The 15,982-nt window shown below is 33.4% G+C and overlaps 1 long non-coding RNA gene across 14 annotated transcripts in view; it reads right to left on the bottom strand.

Moving 5' to 3' along the window:
- The window catches only part of LOC141377633 (uncharacterized), a 31,445-nt gene extending 16,287 nt beyond the window's left edge, over positions 1-15,158 (bottom strand). For 3 of the 14 annotated variants that reach the window (XR_015507368.1, XR_015507367.1, XR_015507362.1), the window contains exons 1-6: positions 7,343-7,425; positions 5,882-5,936; positions 4,398-4,452; positions 3,203-3,253; positions 2,637-2,691; positions 659-713 (exon numbers count right to left, since the gene is read on the bottom strand). This is a non-coding gene — a long non-coding RNA (uncharacterized LOC141377633). Of the gene's footprint in view, positions 1-658; positions 714-1,916; positions 1,971-2,636; positions 2,692-3,202; positions 3,254-4,397; positions 4,453-5,265; positions 5,319-5,881; positions 5,937-7,342; positions 7,426-7,909; positions 7,965-8,762; positions 8,815-8,955; positions 9,013-14,147; positions 14,262-15,081 lie in introns of those variants that run through there. The other 11 variants (XR_015507373.1, XR_015507366.1, XR_015507369.1 and 8 more) reach the window with 9 other exon arrangements.
- Between the last annotated feature and the right edge of the window lie 824 nt (positions 15,159-15,982).

The following is a 15,982-nucleotide window of genomic DNA, read 5'->3' as shown; positions in this document are numbered from 1 at the left end:
AACGTGCACTCATTGACTTCCATGTTATTATTTTTCCTACTATTGGACTTTTCTACTTTACAAGTTTATTTTTTCTGTTAAACGAAAAACAAGGTATTTTGATGGAAGAAGAAAACCTGCAATCATTGACTTCCAAAATAAAAACACCAAAAATATGGAAGTCAATGAGTACAGGTTTTCATCTTCCATCTTCTTTTGTGTTTAACAGAAAAAATAAACCCATAAAGGGTGTGCAAATGATGACACATTTGTCATTTTTGGGTATGAGCCAGTCACAGAGTTGTTTTCTACAGAGGTTTGTTAATTCTTGACAAAAGAATTAACAAACCTCTGTAAAAAACAACTCTGTGTTGGTCAAAGCGACTGGCTCATGGAGGTACTGAAACAGAAAAGCAAAGATAAAGAAAATTCAACATTCGTTTACTTACTTTTAAAGTCAAGCATAACAAACCATGCCCTCATAAACCATGAAGAAACACATGTTATAATAGTCTACTGCTAGCACCATGTAAACCTACACATACTGTGTCCTCATAAACCATGAAGAAACACAGATTGAAGGAAGTGAAGGATGAGCAAATGATGACAAAATTGTCATTTTTGGGTGAACTATCCTTTTAAGGAGTGTCAAAATAGCATTACAAAAGAATTAACAAACCTCTGTAGAAGACAGCTCTGTTTGTGTTTGTCAAAGTGACTGACTTATAGAGGTGCTGAAAGAGAGAAGTAAAGAAAGATGAAGAAAACATGAAATTCACTTACTGAAAGCTTTAAGTCTTGCAAAACCAATCATGTCCTCATAAACCATGAAGAAACACACACGTTATAAAATAACAGTCTACTGGTAACATTGTAAACCTACACATACTGTGTCCTCATGAACCATGAAGAAACACACAGATTTAATAAAACAATAGTCTACTGCTAAGTCACATCCAATAGACATACTTGGTCCTCATAAACCATGAATAAACACACAGGACTGCTAACCTGCATTTAGCAGAAATAGGAAACTGTTACTTTAGCACTTAAAAGGATGGTTCATCCAAAAATGAAAATGTACTTGCTATTAATATACCCCAAAGCATTCCAACCCTTTAAGGGTTTATTTCTTCTGATAAACAACAAAAACAAGATATTTTGATGGAAGAAGAAAACCTGCAATCATTGACTTTCATAATAGAAAACACAAAAAATATGAAAGTCAATGGTTACAGGTTTCCATCTTCTTTTGTGTTTAACAGAAAAATAAACCCATAAAGATTTAAAACAAGTAAAGGGTGAGCAAATGATGACACAATTGTCGTTTTTGGGTGTACTCCTTTACTCTGCCCTCATAAACCATGAAGAAACATGTTATAATAGTCTACTGCTAGCACTATGTAAACCATTGTAAACCTACACATACTGTGTCCTCATATACTATGAAGAAACACAAAGATTTAATAAAACAACAACCTACTGCTAAGTCACATCCAATAGTCATACTTGGTCCTCATAAACCATGACTAAACACACAGGACTGCTAAACTGCATTTAGTAAAAATAGGAAACTGTCATTTTAGCACTTAAAGTGATGGTTCACTCAAAAATGAACATTTACTTACTATGAATTTACCCTCAAGTGTTCCAAACCTTTAAGGGTTTATTACTTCTGATAACAAAAACAAGATATTTTGATGGAAGAAAAAAGAACTGCAATCATTGACTTCCACAATAGAAAAAAACAAGAATATGAAAGTCAATGGTTACAGGTTTCCATTTTTTAAGCGCTTTATTTTGTCTGTAACAGAATAATTAAACCTATAAAGGTTTGGAACAAGTAAAGGGTGAGCAAATTATGACAAAATTGTACTGTTTGGGTGAACTATGCCTTTAAGGAGTGTCAAAATAGCATTACAAAAGAATTAACAAACCTCTGTAGAAGACAACTCTGTTTGTGTTTGACAAGTGACTGGCTTATGGAGGTGCTGAAGGAGAGAAGTAAAGAAAGATGAAGAAAACATGACATTCGCTTACTGAAAGCTTTAAGTCTTGCAAAACCAATCATGTCCTCATAAACCATGAAGAAACACACACGTTATAAAACAACAGTCTACTGCTAACATTGTAAACCTACACATACTGTGTCCTCATAAACCATAAAGAAACACACAGATTTAATAAAACAATAGTCTACTGCTAAGTCTCATCCAATAGACATACTTGGTCCTCGTAAACCATGACTAAACACACAGGACTGCTACATTGTATTTAGCTAAAATAGGAAACTGTAATTTTAGCATTTAAAGGGATGATTCATCCAAAAATGAACATTTACTCACTATTAATTTACCCTCAAGTGTTCCAAACCTTTATGGGTTTATTTCTTCTGTTAAACACAAAAGATACTTTGAAAACCGATGAAAACCTGTAACCATTGACTTTCATATTATTTGTTTTTTCTATTATGGAAGTCAATGGTTACAGGTTTACATCTTTTTTTTTTAAGTATTTTCTTTTGTCTTTAACAGAAGAATGAAACCCATAAGGTTTAAAACAAGTAAAGGATGAGCAAATTATGACACAATTACCATTTTTGGGTGTACTATCCCTTTAACGAGTGTCAAAAAAGCTTGACAAAAGAATTAACAAACCTCTGTAGAAGACAGCTCTGTTTGTGTTTGTCAAAGTGACGAGCTCATTGGGATACTGAAAGAAAAAAGCACAGAAAGTTTAAGAAGACATGTCATTGGCTTAATGAAAGCTTTAAGTCTCGCAAAACTAATCATGTCCTCATAAACCATGACAAAACACACAAGACTGCTACACTGCATTTAGTAGAAATAAGAAACTGTCCTTTTAGCACTTAAAGGGGTTGTTCACCCAAAAATTAACATTTACTTACTATGAATTTACCCTTGAGTGTTCCAAACTTTTATGTGTTTATTTCTTCTGATAAACAACAAAAACAAGATATTTTGATGGAAGAAGAAAATCTGCAATCATTGACTTCCACAATAGAAAACACAAATAATATGAAAGTCAATGGTTACAGGTTTCCATCTTTTTTTAAGTATTTCATTTTGTCTTTAACAAAATAATTAAACCTATAAACGTTTGGAACAAGTAAAGGGTGAGCAAATTATGACACAATTGTCATTTTTGGGTGCACTATCCCTTTAAGGAGTGTCAAAATAGCTTGACAAAAGAATTAACAAACCTCTTTAGAAGACAACTCTGTGTTTGTCGAAGCATTTAGCTCATTGGGGTACTAAAAGAGAGAAGCAAAGATAAAGAAAATTTTACATTGGTTTACTAACTGTTTTAATTTTTTGCATTACAAACTATGCCCTCATAAACCATGAAGAAACACACAGATTTAATAAAACAATAGTCTACTGCTAAGTCACATCCAATAGACATACTTGGTCCTCATAAACCATGAATAAACACACAGGACTGCTACACTGCATTTAGCAGAAATAGGAAACTGTTATTTTAGCACTTAAAAGGATGGTTCATCCAAAAATGAAAATGTACTTACTATTAATATACCCCAAAGCATTCCAACTTTTTATGGGTTTATTTCTTCTGATAAACAACAAAACAAGGTATTTTGATTGGAAGAAGAAAACCTGCAATCATTGACTTCCATAAAAGAAAACACAAACAAATATGGAAGTCAATGGTTACAGGTTTCCACCTTTTTTCAAAGTATCTTCTTTTGTGTTTAACAGAAAAATAAACCCATAAAGATTTAAAACAACTAAAGGGTGAGCAAATGATGACACAATTGTACTTTTGGGTGAACTATCCCTTTACTCTGCCCTCATAAACCATGAAGAAACATGTTATAATAGTCTACTGCTAGCACTATGTAAACCACTGTAAACCTACACATACTGTGTCCTCATATACCATGAAGAAACACACAGATTTAATAAAACAACAACCTACTGCTAAGTCACATCCAATAGACATACTTAGTTCTCATAAACCATGACTAAACACACAGGACTGCTAACCTGCATTTAGTAAAAATAGGAAACTGTCATTTTAAAGTCTTAAAGTGATGGTTCACCCAAAAATTAACATTTACTTACTATTAATTTACCCTCAAGTGTTCCAAACTTTTATGGGTTTATTTCTTCTGTTAAACACGAAAGATACTTTGAAAACTGATGAAAACCTGTAACCATTGACTTTCATATTATTGGTATTTTCTATTATGGAAATCTATGGTTACAGGTTTCCATCTTTTTTTTAAAAAGTATTTTCTTTTGTCTTTAACAGAAGAATTAAACCCATAAGGTTTAAAACAAGTAAAGGATGAGCAAATGATGAAACAATTGTCATTTTCGGGTAAACTATCCCTTTAACGACTGTCAAAATAGCTTGACAAAAAATTAACAAACCTCTGTAGAAGACAGCTCTGTTTGTGTTTGTCAAAGTGACGAGCTCATTGAGATACTGAAAGAAAGAAGCACAGAAAGATTAAGAAGACATGTCATTGGCTTAATGAAAGCTTTATGTCTCGCAAACCAATCATGTCCTTATAAACCATGAAGAAACACACAGATTTAATAAAACAATAGCCTGTTGCTAACTCACATCCAATAGACATACTTGGTCCTCATAAACCCTGACTAAACACACAGGACTGCTAAATTGCATTTAGTAAAAATAGGAAACTGTCATTTTAACACTCAGAGAGATTGATCACCCAAAAATGAACATTTACTCACTATTAATTTACCCTCAAGTGTTCCAAACCTACAAACAAACTAGATATTTTGACAGAAGAAGAAAACCTGCAATCAATGACTTCCATAATAGAAATCAAAAATAATATGAAAGTCAATGGTTAGAGGTATCCATCTTTTTTCAAAGTATCTTATTTGTTTTGTCAAACAGAAAAAAAGAAACCCATAAAGGTTTGGAACACTTGAGGGTAAATTAATGGTGAGTAAATGTTAATTTTTGGGTGAATCATCCCTTTAAGTGCTAAAATTACAGTTTCCTATTTCTGCTAAATGCAGTGTAGCAGTCCTGTGTGTTTAGTCATGGTTTATGAGGACCAAGTATGACTATTGGATGTGACTTAGCAGTACAATGTTTTTTTTTATTAAATCTGTGTTTCTTCATGGTTTATGAGGACACAGTATGTGTAGTTTTACAATGTTAACAGAAGACTGTTGTTTTATAATGTGTGCTTCTTCATGGTTTATGAGGACATGATTGGTTTAAAGTACCAAAATAGCTTGACAAAACAATTACAAAAACCTCTGTAGAAGACAAGTCTTTGTGTTTGTCAAAGTGACAGGCTCATATAGGTACTAAAAGCGAGAAGCAAAGAAAGATGAAGAAAACTACTGAAAGCTTTAAGGCTCGCATAACCAATCATGTCCTCATAAACCCTGAAGAAATACACAGATTTAATAAAACAATAGTCTACTGCTAAGTCACATCTAATAGACATACTTGGTCCTTATAAACCATGACTAAACACGCAGGACTGCTAAACTGCATTTAGCAGTGATAGGAAACTGTTATTTTAGCACTTAAAGGGATAGTTCATCCAAAAATTAACATTTACTCTATTAATTTACCCTCAAGTGTTCCAAACCTTTATGGGTTTATTTCTTCTATTAAACACAAAAGATACTTTAAAAACCAATGAATATTGACTTTCATATTATTTGTGTTTTCTACTATGGAAGTCTATGGTTACAGGTTTACATCTTTTTTTTAAAGTACTTTCTTTTGTCTTTAACAGAAGAAATAACCCAAAATGGTTTGAAACAAGTAAAATGTAAGCAAATAATGACACATTTGTACCGTTTGGGTGAACTATCCATTTAGGGAGTGTCAAAATAGCATTACAAAAGAATTAACAAACCTCTGTAGAAGACAACTCTGTTTGTGTTTGTCAAAGTGACGGACTCATGAAGGTACTGAAAGAGAGAAGCAAAGATAAAGAAAATTTACCATTCGTTTACTTACTGTTTTAAGTTTTGCACAACAAACCATGCCCTCATAAACCATGAAGAAACACACGTTATAATAGTCTACTGCTAGCACCATGTAAAACTACACATACTGTGTCCTCATAAACCATGAAGAAACACGCAGTTTCCATAAAACAACATCCTACTGCTAAGTCACATTAAATAGACATACTGTGTCTTCATAAACCATGACTAAACACACAGGACCGCTACATTGCATTTAGCTGAAAAAGGAAACTGTAATTTTAGCATTTAAAGGGATGGTTCACTCAAAAATGAACATTTACTCACTATGAATTTACCCTCAAGTGTTCCAAACTTTTATGTGCTTATTTCTTCTGATAAACAACAAAAACAAGATATTATGATGGAAGAAGAAAACCTGCAATCAATAGCCCCTTTCACACATACAGACCTTTCCGGAAAATTGCCGGCAATTTTCCGGAAAGGTTGTATGTGTGAACAGGTCCTTTTTGAAAATACCGGTAAATTCGTTCTGGCTATTTTCCGGAAAGAGAAGTTGTAACATTACCGGCAATGTGCCGGAATGCTGCGCTGTGTGAATGCAAAAGGAAGATTCCCGTAATAAGCGCGTGCACGTCTAGAACGTGCTGACGTGAGACGTCTGCTTTAGCCAATCACAACAGTCAGACGCATTTACGTCCGCGCGGTTTGTGAGGATAAAAGCCTTTGAATATTTTTCCAGACACATTTAGCTGCTAGAAGTTAGTCAGATCACGTTTATATGTTCTTCTTAATGATAACTGTGTAAATAATCATCGATGAGATGCTTATGATAAGCCGTTGTTTGTTTACCTTCAAGCTTTGCACATGCACATATTATGAACATCTCGACATGCGAAAGTGATCCTGCGAAAGTTGTTCACAATATTGATCATCCACAGAGTTTGTAATTTAGTCAAATGTTTACAAATACAAGCGCAGCCGTTTAAAGCTCATTTGTGGTGAATGTTGTCAGAATTTACCGGTATTTTGGAATGGATGTGTGAATGCTCTTTTCCGGAAAATTTCCGTAACGTCCTCGCCTGTGTGAACAGCGCTTTTTTGAATATACCGGTAAAGTCTTTCCGGAAATTTTCCAGATATTTACCGGTATCACTGTGTGAAAGGGGCTAATGACTTCCATAATAGAAAACACAAATAATATGGAAGTCAATGGTTACAAGTTTCCATCTTTTTTCAAAGTATCTTCTTTTGTGTTCAACAGAAAAAATAAACCCATAAAGATTTAAAACAAGTAAAGGGTGAGCAAATGATGACACAATTGTACTGTTTGGGTGAACTATCCCTTTAAGGAGTGTCAAAATAGCATTACAAAAGAATTAACTAACCTCTGTAGAAGACAGCTTTGTTTGTGTTTGACAAAGTGACTGGGTCATGGAGGTACTGAAAGAGAGAAGCAAAGAAAGATGAAGAAAACATGACATTCACTTACTGAAAGCTTCAAGTCTTCCATAACCAATCATGTCCTCATAAACCATGACTAAACACACAGGACTGCTACGTTGAATGTAGTAGAAATATGAAACTGTCATTTTAGCACTTAAAGGGATGATTCACACAAAAATTTATATTTACTCACTATTAATTTACCCTCAAGTGTTCCAAACCTTTAAGGGTTTATTACTTCTGTTAAACAACAAAAACAAGATATTTTGATGGAAGAAGAAAACCTGCAATCATTGACTTCCACAACAGAAAACACAAATAATATGGAAGTCTATGGTTACAGGTTTCCATATTTTTTCTAAGTATCTTCTTTTGTCTTTAACAGAAGAAATATCCCAATAATGGTTTGAGACAAGTAAAGGGGGATCAAATAATGAGACAATTGCACTTTTTGGATGAACTATCCCTTTAAGGAGTGTCAAATTAGCATGACAAAATAATTAACAAACCTCTGTAGAAGACAGCTCTGTTTGTGTTGGTTAAAGCCACAGGCTCATGGAGGCGCTGAAAGAGAGAAGCAAAGAAAGATGAAGAAAACATTAAAAGCTTTAAGTCTCGCATAACAAACCATGTCCTCATAAACCATGAATAAACAGATTTAACAAAACAATAGCCTACTGCTAAGTCACATTCAGTAGACATACTTGGTCCTCATAAACCATGAGCAAACACACAGATATTAAAACAATAGCCTATTGATAGGTCAGCAAACTTGACATTGTTTCTCTTGATATCTCAATATTGTAAGCTATAAAAAAAAGCTTTAAATATTAGTAATATTTGTTATTTCTCAAATGTGGTAAAAAACAATATTATTATAATATGTAGGCCTAGTAATGGTTAAAATGCTCAATTTTGCATAGATCTGGCATGTTAAACTTTAAATTGGTCTTTTATGCACAGGACAGAGATGACATCAGAATACAAATTCAAAATTCTGAAGATGAGTGTTAGATGTATGCTTGCACTCTCTTATGGTCCACATGCAAATAGATCATTTTCACTGGTATAACCAGGCATTTGTCATCATCAGATTTCAACTTGCATTATTTTCATCATTTAACAACAGTAGTTTATACTGCAACTGTGTAAACGTTTAATCTTACACATAATACTCACCGTGTGAATAGAGGCTAATCTAAAGAAAAAACTTTGAATTGTTATATTGCGATTCTCAATATAATAATGTATCGCTACACCCATATTAAATGTATTATTATATAAAAATAACTGCACAGATACAGGAACAATAAGAAAATATCTCTTCAGATCAACATTTAAAAGACAATTATATAGACAAACCTCTTTGAAGCTCACTCTGTTCAGAATTCAAAGATAATGGCTCATGAAGAGACTGAAAAACATAATCAAAAGACAGAAAATAAAGCTAAAACAACTCAATTGTGTGCTAAACAGACATTATTAAACATTATATTTAATACTACATACGGTTCAAAATATGCCAATTTTTAAAATAAAATCCAATATACCCTACCTTTGCTTTTTCATGTTTGTTACAGGAGAGAAGGTCAACTCCTCCACATGACACACTCTAAAATTACAATTGTATGTTGTGATATCGTGCAGAACAATGTTTTAAAATTAAACACAAGGTACTTTTTTTATACAAGATTAAAACTGTAACTCTGCCAAATAAAAACAGTTCTGTCAACACATGAACACTGACTCCACAGAGTATGCATCACAAACTCTTCTGGACAAACAGTGAAAACTGATACAGAAGAAACTAAATCATTGAAAAAATTCATTATGTTGGTTTAATAGTGCACAAAAAGTACACTGTACAGGAAACTGGCCCAAAACAATTATCTAATACTTTACTATTTGATAGTGTCAGGCCCGGATTAAGAACTCAAGAGGTCTGTATTAAAAAAAATAAGAATAGAATACATTTTTTTCAAAACAAATCTATAATATATTGCCCACATTTTTTAAATAAATTATATATATATATAGTCTACAAAGATTTAACTTATTTTTTAAGAAAATGAAAATTTTCTTATGAAAATGAAAATTGATGGTATAAGTACACTTGTTCAAGTTAACTGAAGCAGTACTAAAATATATATTTTAAAAGGTATTTATTACTATTCTCCACTGTGCTTTGCGAGAGCGCTTACTGAACAGCACGTTCGTTGACATAAGACTGCCCAGGCACGAATGCAATGTGAGTGCAGGCCGTAGGGGGAGACGGAAGGGGGGAAAAGCATGCTTCAGCCTGGTTCATGGCAACTGTACAGTGCGAGTACGCCCTCAGACACACGATGAATCCATTCTGCACTGCCATTAGCATCCTCCACCTGGTTAATGCTAGCTTGCACATAACATTACCATAACGTCTTCTATACTCTCATTCTCCTCATCATGGGTCTGTTTGAAGGAGTGAATACATGAAACATGCCTCAATAAAGATGCACCCTCTCCTCTTTTTCTCTTGTGATTGCCAAATCCACTTGTTCACTCATTTTGATCTACGGCAAATACTACACTACAGTCCGCTCAATTCAGTGCAGGTTATTTCAAAACTTACAAGCACTTCACCAATTAAAGCATGCTGTTTAGTTAAAAAAAGTAAAGAAGGAAAGGAAAAAATCTGCATGCTTTTTATACATGGTGACATTTTCTGACAATTTAAATACAATGATAATAATAATATATGATAGGGGTGTAACGATTTATCGTTGTACGATTTATTGCGATGCAAAAATGTCTCGATATGCATCGTGGCGTTATGACGATATGATTACGATATGACGTCCGTTTTCTCTTATTAGTTGAGCTGTTTGCACGTGAGCTACGTTCCACCTGCTGTCGCACGTGAGTTCAGATTGCAGCAGCAGTAATGTTAGCAAACCAAGATGAGTGGAGTTGAAATAGAGGATGGCCCATCCTCTCAAAATCAGACGTCTGGCAACATTTCGGTTGTACAGTAATTGCTTTAGACTCGTCCGCTTTTTGACACGCATACTGGGTCACACATCCTAAGTTTTAAAGTCTTCACAGTGATTTACATACTTTGCACAGCGACAGGGATACCTCCTAATGGTGTTGAAAGAGTCACATACTGTATTTATAAGGTACAATTCACCCTAAAATATCATTCTGTCTTCATATGATGTATTGGCGGCCGCAAAATCACACATGACATGAGCTGACCGTGAGCTGTTACTACAAAGGGCGGACTATGATAGACGCGTGCGTATGGCAAGCCGTTTTAACATTTAAACCTTTGATCTGACTATCCATAAATATATTTAGAGATATCTCTAATTATATTTTGACTAGTCATAATTATAATTCGACTAGTCAAAATATAATTAGAGATATCTCTAAATGAATTTAATTAAATATGAATTACATATATTTATGGATAGTCAGAACAAAGGTTTAAATGCTAAAACGGCTTGCCATACGCGCGCGTCTGCTTCAGTGAACAGAACCTGCAGGTTGTGACTAATAAAGTAGTAAACAACATTCAGTTTGTGGAACAGAGTGATCTTTCAGGAGCAGCGTGGGAAGTTTGAACAGCACTTAGCAGTGTAAATGAAACCGAAAACGTACACATTATTTAAACAATCATATCGATTTTAGAGTTATGATTACGACGAGCTAACCCTTTAAAGCTAAATTTGAGTACAGAGGTACACAAAAATGCACGTCAACATGATACACTTGATAGCCTCTCAGACAGATACACATAAGTTCAGGATTATCTTATAGAACTGCTGATTACCTGGAAATGTAGATTTTTTTTTGCACACACAAAAAACGCAAGTGACCAAGCAAAGCCTTAAGCTCTCACTGTTAAATTAAATTGAATAGAAAGCTTATTTTTTTGCACCTTTACTTAAATTGTTCCTTAATTTTGTCTCTGTCATTTCAATAATATTTTTTAAGAAGTTTTTAAATTGTTTTATTTTCCAGAGACAGGCCTGTTTAATATATTTTCTAAAAGAAGGTTCAGTTTAACAAGTTGAAACAAAAGAAATACATAAAAAATAGTTTACTTGGTAAAATTTGCATTTCAGTTAAATTTTCAATTTTTATTCCAAATATCGTGATACATATCGAATCGTGAACACTATATCGTGATACACATCGTATCGTGAGCTGAGTGTATCGTTACACCCCTAATATATGATATTGACTATTTGCTAAGAGGAAATGCCTAGTTTCTAAAAAAAATGTTTTTAAAGAGAGGGAGGCAACCTTTATTAAGACATGTGCAACCTATTAAATGCTCTTCAACAGAGCCATGAGGTAGGAGAATATGGGTGAAGTAGCGCTAGTTGTGGCAAATGATAATCGACAGGCTAACCAGGGTTTGGGAAAGGGCGACTAATAGTGGTGTAACGGATCCAAAATCTGCAGTTCGGATCACTCTACGTTTTTTGAGTTATGGATCGGACCATTTTTTGGATCAGCAAAAAAGGGAGGAGACAATTTGCTTTCCATTTATACAAAAATGTTACTGCATAAAACATTGCTTTTAACAAACAGAAAATAGAACCTGTAATTTTAATAAAAAATAAAAATCAGGAAATAACCAGCTAAAAGTATTCAATATGAAATATGATCTTTGCTACTGTTGCTGATAATGCAAAATATATAGAAATCTTGCACAACATATATTTATCTTCAATTAATGATTCAACAATTCACACATAAAACTTCATGTTTCATTATACTGTAGGTGTATTATATTTGAAAACCTATTCAATTACATAGTTTTGATGTTTGTTTGTCGCCATCTGTTGGTTACACAATGTAGTTGCTTTCACCAGCATCTTGTTTCATTAAACAGTGATTTTATTCTTACCATAATGAATGCATTAATGCAGGCTAAACAAACAGTGACAAAAAAACACCTTAATAGCCAAAAGCATTTATGTAGGTCCCACAACGTCATCATTATATTTTACAGGGAAGCCAAAATGCTTTCATTCATGCAATTTGAATGACACGGGAGGCGATCTCTCTGCGATTGTTATAAATGTTGGATTAACCTACAAGTTCAAAAAAAGTTATTAATCTACGGGTCACGCGCATTCCGAACCGTGGGTTGTGATCCGTATCGATCACGGATCAACAGTGATCCGTTACACCCCTAGTGACTAACGTCACAAATAAATAAATACAAATGAATTCTATTAAGATGTTGCTAACATTTGAAAATAACTTTATTATATATTTAAAATACCTATTTAGAGAAATAAGATAAACATCATCAAAACACACGAGGCACTTGTGACTTTATTTAACATTTGCATTATTTTAATTTTTTTTTAAATGTTTCCTAAAAATAAATGTATTTCCCATCTGATATCCAATGGGGAGAAAAAAAATAAGAATAAGTTCAGCAGACGGTATATTAGAACTCGAGTTGATGATCAATCGCGTCAAAACATGTTGCTGTGCATTACAAGCTACACCACTGGCGCTATTTAGTTATGTTGTCTCTGTCGGTCAGACATCACTTGTCTGACAAAATTTGTGTAAATGGCTTATTCCATCAATGTGTGTTATTAACCATTGGTTAATCAGGCCCTGGATAGTGTACAATCTTTAATAGTTTTAACTTTTCACTAATATGGAAATCATTAATATTAGCATTTTTTAGACTCTTAAATTAAACATTAACATTTTAAAGTGTGGTTTTCAATTAGGACATTTCTTTTTATTATTATTATTATTTAAATGTTATTTGTTAACATTTATAATGTCTTGTCATCAAATCATCGTTCATGACTTAATTTTTTTGTGTTAAATTAAACTCCTTTTTGCATCTTAACATTTTATACACTATGCTTATAATGAAACAATAACTGGGGACTACCTGCAGTAAGAAAAAACATGTACAAAACTTTGGTACCTTTGATGTCACTGTAAGAGGCTAAATTATCAGATGCATTTGTTTATAATACAAAACATGCTTTTTCACCCAAGAAGGTCCATACTGACTACAAAGGCAGATACTGATAAGATCAGGGCCTGTTGTGTGGACTTTGGGGGTTTTATGGTGTGGTCACATGTTGATTGGTCAGTTTGAATGTCTCAGCATTGGTGGTCACATGGTCAAGAAAGATACAAAATAGGTGGTAAACTCTGGCTCTGTCTCTTTTTCCTGCCTCTCTTTTCCTGGCCTGGTTCTCTCCTGCTCTGCTCCTCTCCTCCTCTGGAGTCTATCTTCTCTGACTCTACTGCTATTAGGCTTTTGGGCCTGCTCTCTTTGTCTCTCTCTCCCTCCCTCTGTGTCTCTCCTTCTACCTCTGGTAACTTTAATTTTACATTTTAGCCGGGTACAATTTATACCATATGTTTTATCATTTCATATTTGATCATTTTATACAGTATTTTGTTATTAATTCAGTTGTAACCATAGAGATTTATTGTCATTAAATCATTTCATTTTCAAGTATATGTGAATTACTTTTGATTTAACATCAACACTTAATTGTTCCATATAGCAATACAATACAATCACATAATATCAACGCTCTCCCACATTTATAGCTATTAATACTGCCCTTATTTCCGTTTTTGGTATGAGATTGCAGAAGAATGGTTTGACTAGAAATGTACAGTTTTTTACCATCATGCTGATCATTTTTTAGTCGCTCGGCAAAACTACAGTTCGAACCGCTGTGGTTTAAAGACCGTTCTTACATCACTGATGTACCTCCACGTAAGCATGTCTTTATCCTTCCCCAACCTCACATGATGAGCAGCATCTTTCAAAGGATTTAATCCTCTGCTTTGACTCTTACCACCATTCATTCACTGTTAAAATATTATATAAGGTTAAACTTCACAGTTTATAATATCAATACAATACCACATATGCAAAGCAGTATTAATATATGTGACGTAGTGTAAAATTCTCTAAAGAAGACCAAAACAGAAAATAGTAATATAGTTATCAAATTTCATAATACAGTTATCACATTTCAAACCATTTAACAAAATATAAGTTAGTAGTGCACTATTTTGACAATTTGATCAAATAAAGTTATTTAACTTGGGTAAGTTAACCTCTTTTCATAATAAAAGTTCATTTATTCAAATGTACAGTTTAACTGAACACAAGTTTATCACAAAAAAACATTAGAAAAAATAAAACCACACATTTAAATTACTAAATTCAAACATTTTGTTCAATCATGCTTAATAATTCAAGTTTAGTAAATTGTTTCTACGTCATATTTATGTTTAATATACCTTGTTACCATGTTATTTATACCATATTCGAATGGTCATTGCTTCTCACATAAAAGTATGTGTAGAAAAAAAATCACAGTTACATAGTGCATCAATCATAACGTTACATCTCATGGAATCAGACGGCGAATTGTTTACCGCGGAGGAGTGAGCTCTGCCCGGTTCTGGGTGAAATCGACACCGGCGCTTCCGAGCCAGATACAGGCCGAGCGTTCTAACGTTTATTTGTTCTCATCTTCTGTTCCCAGTCACTAATTATTATTGTCTAAAACAGTACGCGCCGGATATAAATATATAAATAAACTTGCTATTTTGAATAACAAGTGGAATAATACAGTACATATAATAATAAATAATGTACAAAGTATTAAAAACAAATGACTTATTTGTTTGATGTTTCACTGCTTGAAGCGCGACTGTCACGTCCACAGTCTTCATGAGGGACGTTTTCCCGCGATTGAATGTATGGCGCGAAATTGTGTAAGATTTGGCGCGAGTGTGTATAGAAATGCAGTACCAAGTTCCGCCTACAGAGGCGCTGTTCAAAGATCACACATACACATCATGGTTTACAAGACCATATTTGTAAAGGTCATAAAAAGCACACCAAGTGTAATAATAACCAAATAACAATGTAAACTTTTGAAACAAGTCTTATAATTATCATTTAGGTCATTGTAATGAATAATCATCATTTAAACCATTTTTAATATCCACTTAAATTTTTAGTTTATGAGACCACCAAAAATGGTCTCATAAACTAAATGGTCTCATAATGCTGGTGGGTAAACCTGAAAATTGGTTCCATAAACCACATATGCCAACACACACACACACACACACACACACACACACACACACATATACACACACAGTTAAAGTCAGAATTATTAGCCCCTTTTGCAATTCTTTTTCTTTTTTTTTATATTTCCCAAATTGTTTAGCAGAGCAATGACATTTTCACACCATGTCTGATAATATATATATATATATATATTTTTTTTCTTCTAGAGAAAGTCCTGGTTTTTTTATTTTGGTTAGAATAAAAACAGTTTTTAAATTTTAAAAAGTCATTTTAAGGTTTTTTTTTTTTTTTGTTTTTTTTTGAAAGTCTACAGAACATACCATAGTTAAACAACTATTCGCTTAATTACCCTAACCTGCATTGTTAATCTAATTAACATAGCCTTTAAAATACCCCTTAAGCTGAATACTAGTGTCTTGAAAAATATCTAGTAAAATGATTTACTGTCATCATGGCAAAGATAACAGAAAGCAGTTAT

Source organism: Danio rerio, chromosome 14, assembly GCF_052040795.2.
Source record: "Danio rerio strain M-AB ecotype USA chromosome 14, GRCz13ab, whole genome shotgun sequence".
In the NCBI taxonomy this organism is placed as follows: Eukaryota; Metazoa; Chordata; class Actinopteri; order Cypriniformes; family Danionidae; genus Danio; species Danio rerio.
The sequence above is the reverse complement of the archived record's forward strand: the minus strand, read 5'-3'. Positions and strand labels throughout refer to the sequence as shown.